This window comes from Pelodiscus sinensis, chromosome 3 (assembly GCF_049634645.1).
Source record: "Pelodiscus sinensis isolate JC-2024 chromosome 3, ASM4963464v1, whole genome shotgun sequence".
NCBI lineage: Eukaryota > Metazoa > Chordata > Testudines > Trionychidae > Pelodiscus > Pelodiscus sinensis.
In genome coordinates, this window is record NC_134713.1 from 3129162 (window position 1) to 3137293 (window position 8132).

Here is an 8132-nt window from a genome sequence, read left to right on the forward strand (position 1 = left end):
CCTGCACCAACGGAAAAAGTTTGGGCTGATGTTTTAATTGTAGAATCGCAGTCCTAGGACTGGAAGGGACCTCAAGAGATCACGTAGTCCAGTCCTCTGTGCTCCTGGTAGGACTAAAGGGTGCGTCTACACACAGGAGCAGCCCTAGACCAGCTGCCGGTAACTGGCGCCCTAGGCGAAACGCGCGACTGGCGCGCCATCGGCGTCCCCTCCTCCAAACCCCTCAACGCCATTTAACGTTGGTTAACGCCTTGTTCGCCTCTGTAGACAGGCTGCCACTGTCTACACAGCAGGGCTTAGCTCGAAATAAGCGACGTCCATTGCGCTACGTCCACTGCGTCGCTTATTTCCAAATAGCTTATTTCGAAATTGGGAGTGTCTACACAGCACTTCTTTCAAAATAGAGCCCTCTTCCCCCCACTTCCCTTACTCCTCGGACAAAGAGGGTTACAGGAGTTGGAGTAAGAAGTCCCCCAGCTTGACAGTATTTCGAAACAACTGCCTGCTGTGTAGACACAGACTAAGTTATTTCGGAATAGTGTTGCAGTGTAGACGTACCCTCAGTATTATCTAGATCAGAGGTGGGAGATCATTTTTGATGGGGGGGGCACCCCAAGTATTTGGTAAGTGGTCGAGGGCCACTATTAATGACGGAGGTGCAGGATCTGGGATGGAGGCTGGGTGCAGAAGGGTGCTTGGTGTAAGGAACTGGGGTGTGGGATCTGGGAGGGAGTTTGGGTGAAGGAAGGGATTGCAAACCGGGGTACGGGAAGGGGGTGCAGGGTCGGGAAGGGGAATGTGACCTGGGGTAGGGGTGCAGGGTGTGGGTTGTGACCTGGGACAGGGGATTGGGGTGCAGGGTCTGGGAGGGATAGGGGTGCAGGAGTATTTTGGCCTGGGGGAGGGGTGTAGGAGGAGGGGGTTCAGGGTCTGGGAGGGGTTCGTCGCCTGGGGCAGGAGGGGGTGCAGGGGTTTGGGCTGTGACCGGGGATGGCGGATTGGGGTGCAAGGTCTGGGAGGGGGGTGTGACCTGAGAAGGGGGGTAGTGTCTAGGAAGATGTGTGGGGGTGCAGAGGGTTTGGGTTACATGGGGTACTGGTGCAGGAGGGGGGCAGAGGGGTGGGGAGGGACGGGATAGAGTGCCAGAGGCTGGCTCCTAGCCAGCAGGGTCTGTAACCAGGATCCCTGCCTTCCACACCCCTTTACTGCTCACAGCAGAGACAGCGGCCGTGTTTGCTACTACAGACACTGGGGGGGGGGGGGGCACATCCCATGCTGCCAGTCCTGCAAACAGGCAGCTGCTATTGGCTGGAAACCAGCCAATGAGAGCAACTGGGGGCGGGAGCTGTGTGAGAACTCCCCCCACCCCAACAAGCCACTTGCGAGGTGTGAAGAGATTCTGCTTTGCAGGAGGAAAAGAAAAAGCAGCAATTTAACAGCCAGAGGTTTTATTTGCAACAAGAGCGGGACCCAAGCAGCATGCCTATGTCCATATATCTCCCATGCCCTCCGGAATGTCTTTAGCTTTTCTCCGCAGCCGTCAGCTTCTTCCCAATCTTGCACATTCCAAGGAGCTGGCCAGCAAATCAACACAGAAAGTCAAGCAGCGAACAGAGATCTAAGGGCATGGCTGTCATGCCTGTGGAAGGGAAAGAGGGACAGGTTATCTGTGTAAACGCACCAAGGGGAAAAAACGGGTAGTGGGAATACAGGTCCTTATAAAAGAGGGGTGGGCGCTAACAAGGCAACGGTTCACCAGGGGTAGTCCCCAGTGGGCCGCCGCTGCCATGCTTAGCTGCACAACTGCAGGCACCAGCAATCGCAGCTCCCATTGGCCGCAGATCGCCGTTCCCAGCCAATAGGAGCAGCAGGAAGCATCGTGGACCAGAACACCGCTTTCTGCAGCTCCCATTGGCCGCGGATCGCCGTTCCCAGCCAATAGGAGCAGCGGGAAGCATCGTGGACCGGGAAAACCGCTTTCTGCAGCTCCCATTGGCCACGGATCGCCGTTCCCAGCCAATAGGAGCAGCGGGAAGCATCGTGGACTGGGAAAACCGCTTTCTGCAGCTCCCATTGGCCACGGATCGCTGTTCCCAGCCAATAGGAGCAGCGGGAAGCATCGTGGACCGGGACACCGCTTTCTGCAGCTCCCATTGGCCGCAGATCGCCGTTCCCAGCCAATAGGAGCAGCGGGAAGCATCGTGGACTGGGACACCGCTTTCTGCAGCTCCCATGGGCCAACAGGAGTTGCGACTGCCCATCCCTGCAACCGAGCAGGTAAATATAGCGATGGGGGCCCAGCAGGGCTAACCCTGGAGGGCTGGATCCGGCCTGCGGGCCAGTATTTGCCCACCCTTGGTATAAAAGCAACTCATTGTTTGCATGGTGGCTTGTAAGCACTGCCTGCTGGTAGATCTCATCCCTGAGTCTCAAATAATCCACCTTGACTGGCCCAGGTTAGCTGACTCGGGCTTTCTGGCCTGGGGCAGCTTAGCTACAAACATGCAAGTTAGAGACCCCTGCGCTGGCTGCAGAACCAGCCAGTTGCAGGTGTTTCATTGCCGCGTAGAGATACCTGGGTATCTATTCCAGCCCCTCGCCGCTGCTGCTGGACCGTGCCTGCTCTTGGTATTGGTACTAGCATGGCTGCGTCTACCCATGTGGCACTCACCCTCCTGCAGTGTAGACACATCCTGAGTGTGAATACATCTGGCGCCCGGTGCTGTGAACGTGTCACGCCTGGACAGTATCCAAAAGATTTTCTGGCACCCCTTGGATTTTCCCGGAAGTGGTGTCTCTCTCAGCTAAGGACTTGGCCAGACCCTGTTGCCACGGTATGCGTGCAACTCACAATCTGAAATACATTTCTCCTCCCTGTACCCCTGGGAGTGGGGGCACCTCCATTGTAGGTGAGAAACTGAGGCACAAGACCATGCAAAGTCTATAACAGCGCTAAGGACTGTACCTGGGTTTCCCAAGTCTGCACCTGTGTTACTACACTACACTTTTCCTCAAATGAAGTGTCACTGAATAACTTCTGAGGGCCTGTTGACATAACACAGGATTGCTGTGTCCCGATGGCTGTGAGGAATTATGTTAACTAATGTGATGATAACGAGCTTTGGCAGCCAGCATAGATAAGGACCATGCATGGTCAGTGTTCCCTCTCATTTTTTCCATCCATGTGTGGGATAAATTTTGTCATGTGCACCCAGGCGCATGTGCACCACCAGTAGAAACACATGCGACTGGCTGTGGGCAGCTGTGGGTGGCCTGTTAATCAGCTGGGCAGCAGCTGAATCTCTCCTGGATGGCCTCCCAAGTGAACAGCTTCAGAGAATACTGCCATGGTCATCCTCATGCCACCTAATCTTGGTTAAACCCCAGGTACTGCATACTTTATGGTACCATTTAAGTCATACAGCGCCTGTGTCTACATTGCTAACAAGCAGGAATATGGCCTTTCATAGGGGGATAGGTGAACACGGAGGTTCTTTACCGGCTTCTTGTGAAGAATCTTCTAAGGAGAATCACTCCCCACTATGTCTCCACACTAGCCATAGAATCCTAGGGCTGGAAGAGACCTCAGGAGTCATCGAGTCCAGCCCCCTGCCCTAGGCAGGGCCAACCCCAACTCAATCAACCCAGCCAGGGCTTTGTCAAGCCAAGACTTAAAAACCTCTAGGGATGGAGATTCCACCCCCTCCCTAAGGAACCCAGCCCAGCGCTTCCCACCCGCCTAGGGAAATAGTTTTTCCTAATCTCCAATCTAGAGCTCCCCCACTGTAATTTGAGACCATTGCTCCTTGTTCTGCCATCTGTCACCACTGAGAACAGCCTCCCTCCATCCTCTTTGGACCCCCCTGCAGGGAGTTGCAGGCTGCTCTCAAATCCCCCCTCACTCATCTCTTCTGCAGACTAAACAAACCCAAATCCCTCAGCCTCTCCTCATAAGTCATATGCTCCAGCCCCCTAATCATTTTGGTCGCCCTCTGCTGGACCCTCTCCAATGCATCCACATCCTTTCTGTAGTGGGGGGCCCAGAACTGGACACAATACTCCAGATGTGGCCTCACCAGAACCGAATAAAGGGGAATGATCACTTTTCTGGATCTGCTGACACGAGGAGTAACGGTAGTTCGAATTACAAAGCCTAATCCGAACTACCTACTCCGTGCCGCGTGTAGCCGCGGGCATGGAGTCCGCACTAACGGGGATTTTAAAATGGCGGCGCCCGGCAAGATGCAAATGAAGCCCGGGATATTTAAATCCCGGGCTTCATTTGCAACTTCAAATGACTACATTAACCACCCTAGTTCGAACTCGGGTGGTAGTGTAGACATACCCAATGTTTTTAATCAAATTTTTCCATGAAACAATTTTCAACATTTTGACTTTTGAAAATTCTGGATTTTCGCTTTTTCCCCTTTTCTCAGGACATAAGAAAGACCACTGCGGGTCAGACCAAAGGTCCAGCTAGTCCAGTGTCCTGTCTGCCCACAGTGGCCAATGCCAGATGCCCCAGAGGGAGGGAACACAACAGGGAATCATCACGTGATCCTGGAGAGGCTATCTAGTCCAGCCCCCTGCACTCACAGCCAGAATAGGTATTATCTAGACCATCCCTGATAGGTGTTCGTCTAATCTGTTCCCCAAACCCTCCAATAAAGGAGATGCCACAGCCTCCCTAGTTAATTTATTCCAGTGTTTAACCACCCTGGATGTGTCTAAACTACACCCCACTGCCGACAGAGGGATGTAGAGTAGGCACATCACTATTGCAAATGAAGCGGGGATTTAAATATCCCGCGCTTCATTTGAATAGAAATGGCCGCCACTTTTTATCGACGCGGCACTTTGCCGGCAAAAAGCAGCAGTCTAGACGGGGATCGGTCGACAAGGAAAGCCTTTTCCGACCAATTCTGGAAACCTCGTTGCACGAGGCATAAGGGATCAGTCGGAAAAGGCTTTCCTTGTCGACCAATCCCCATCTAGACTGCCGCTTTTCACCGGCAAAGTGCTGCATCGGCAAAAAGCGGCGGCCATTTCTATTCAAATGATATTTAAATCTCCGCTTCATTTGCAATAGCAATGTACCTAATCCACATCTCTCTGTCGGCAGAGGGGTGTAGTTTAAACATACCCCCGACAGGAAGTTTTTCCTAATATCCAACCTAAACCTCCCTTGCTGCAATTTAATCCCATTGCTTCTTGTCTTATCCTCAGAAGGCATGTTTCCTAGACAGGGGTGGCCCGTGAGGCTAGGCAAACTAGACAGTTGCCTAGGGCGCCGCCGGCCTGGGCACCTGATGATGACATCATGGGGCGCCCCGTGATTACGTCATGGCCATTGACGGTTGTGCAGGTGGGGGCGCCGATCGCATCTTTTGCCTGGGGCGCCAGCTGCCACAGTCGGCCTTGGGCCACTCCTGTTCCTAGACCTTTAATCATTTTTGTTGCGCTCCTTGGACTTTCTCCAGTTTGTCCACATCCTCCCTAAAATGTGACACCCAGAAGAATTACATGAAGTCTAATGCTTGAGATCTTCACACACAGTCACTTCCTTCTCGGCAACTTCTCTTTGGAAACATTACCAAGTGGTCTAAGGAACAAAGGAAACTTTGCCCCTTGGGAATGTCTCTCTGTTTCCCCAAAGCTCGGGGAGTTTGGAAAGTTCAAAAAATGAAAAAAAAGTAAAAATGTGTGTGGACAACCCTAGTCATGCCCCATTCTGCTGCATTCAGTGGTGAAAAGGGGGAGATGGGTAGAGAAAGGGGACTCGTGTTCCTAGAGCCCTGCACGGATACAAAATGTATATCCGCATCCGTATCAGCAAAAATGAACTCACGGCTATCCACCTCCACATCCACAGGTGCAGATACCCACCGATATAAAGCAGACCTCCCTGGACATTCAGACATGGATTTAAAAGTAGCCAGTCTTCTACAAAGGAATTTTACCAGCCAATTACAAAGAGAGAGTGCTGAACTAAAATTCATTTTCAGATTTGACACTGTCTCCTTGGGCTTGAATAAAGATATGTACTGGTTAATACACTACAAAGGCAATTTCCCCTGCCTTTGACATTCACATTTTCACATCAAAAGCTATGAATGGGACACATCCAGCCTACTTAATTAGCTTGATTTACATGGGTCCTACAATTGACAGGAAACTGCTTTTGCTGTTATATATACCTTGGGTTCTGTTCTTTCCACTCCACTGCATCTGATGAAGTGGGTTTTGCCCATGAAAGCTCATGATCCTATATATTTCTTAGTCTCGAGGGTTATGTCTACACTGAAACTATTCTGAAATAACTACAATTGATTTAATAGCTCCTGATTTAATAAAATCGAAATAGCATGTCCCCACTACAGAAAAGCCGCAAATTAGTCTGATGCAGGCTCTGTCAATGTGGACACGCCACTTCGACTTAGAGCCCCAGGAAGCGCTGGGGAGTAATTACTTTGAATGACTCTAGGGAGTCGTTATTTCGATATAGTGGCACTAGAACGTCCACACAACCGCTATTTCGAAATAACTATTTTGAAATTAGCATTATTCCCTGAGGGAAGCAGGAGTACAGATTTTGAAATAATCAGCCCATTATTTTGAAAAAACGGTCTTGGTAGTGTGGACACTTTGCTTATTAATTCGACCTAAGGGGATTATTTTGAAATAAAGCCCTAGGCTACGTCTACACTGGCCCCTTTTCCGAAAGGGGCATGTTAATTTCAGAGATCGTAATAGGGAAATCCGCGGGGGATTTAAATATCCCCCGCGGCATTTAAATAAAAATGTCCGCCGCTTTTTTCTGGCTTTTAGAAAAGCCGGAAAAGAGCGTCTACACTGGCCCCGAGCCTCTGGAAAAAGTGCCCTTTTCCGGAGGATCTTATTCCTACTTCAAAGTAGGAATAAGCAGCGGACATTTTTATTTAAATGCCGCGGGGGATATTTAAATCCCCCGCGGATTTCCCTATTACGATCTCTGAAATTAACATGCCCCTTTCGGAAAAGGGGCCAATGTAGACGAGCCCCTAGTGTAGACCAGAGCTGAGGTGCCAGAGGACTACTCAATGTTTGTACACATTGCAGGGTTCTAGATACAACATTTGTATCCACATGTGCCTCTGTAGCTGCAAAAATGAGCCACAGATACCAGCAGTCACTTTTGTGGATGCTGACACCCGCGGGTATAAAGCAGATATCCCTGGATTTGCAGGGCTCTTCTGATTCCATCCCAAATCTCCTCACATTTGAAAATGTTCAGATTTCAAAGTTTGGAAACTTGGGGGTTGCAAAATATATGAATAAAAGCAATAGAAACCTGAACAATCAGACAAAGTCATTTTTTTCAACACAAAAAGCCGACCAGGTCATTTTCACTAGGGTACTAATGTACAACACTTCCCAGGCAAACAGTACAACCCAGCAGCTCCCCGTGTGTTGTTTATTAGAGCTGTGCTATATTTGCAGGGGTGTCACAAAGCAATAATTCAGGTGTAGTTGCAGTACGCGGCACAGTTCAGCCTTTTTAATTCTCAAGATAGGAGCCCCTCTCACAATCGGGTCCAGTCTGACAGGTCCTAAATTGCTCATGGGCATGTACCACCCCTTGTTAACGCTCCTGAGAATTAGAATTCTGCCCATCTGATCTTTGCTTCCTAGGATCTCCCAGTCCCCTAGTTTACCACTAAATATTGGTTTCCATGTTACCTGAAGCAGCCAGGGAGAGCAAGAGAAGAACAGCAAGCGACAGGTGAAAACTCATCATGGCTGGAGGGCAGCAGGGGTCTCAGGGACTCTGGAGAGAAGCAGAGAGAGTTTGAGCTAAGTGAGACTGATCCTCAGGGAGGCCGGAAAGTCCTTCCATTTATAGAGAGCGGGGCAGCGGGAGAGGCGCATAAATTAAACGCTCTCCCAAGACAGGTTGTTTGCTGCTGGAAACAATAGAGTGTCACGCTGACCCAGTGGATCTGCTCACAATGCTGCCCCTCTGTCACTTGGTCAATAACAATCGCTTGTCAGCTCCCCGCAGGCCACCAGCTGGCTTTTCAGGGGCAATTTGCACCATTCCCCGGCAGCCGGACACAGGGGGGAATTTCTCCCACTTTCACATCCGGGTGCCA

At 50.7% G+C, this 8132-nt stretch overlaps 1 long non-coding RNA gene across 1 annotated transcript; it reads right to left on the bottom strand.

Annotated features, from left to right (window-relative positions):
* Window positions 1-1431: 1431 nt before the first annotated feature.
* LOC142827545 (uncharacterized) lies at window positions 1432-7930 on the bottom strand. The gene is made up of 2 exons (XR_012902213.1): window positions 7720-7930; window positions 1432-1639 (listed from the first exon to the last, which is right to left on the bottom strand). It is a non-coding gene; the product is annotated as an uncharacterized LOC142827545 (long non-coding RNA).
* Window positions 7931-8132: the final 202 nt, after the last annotated feature.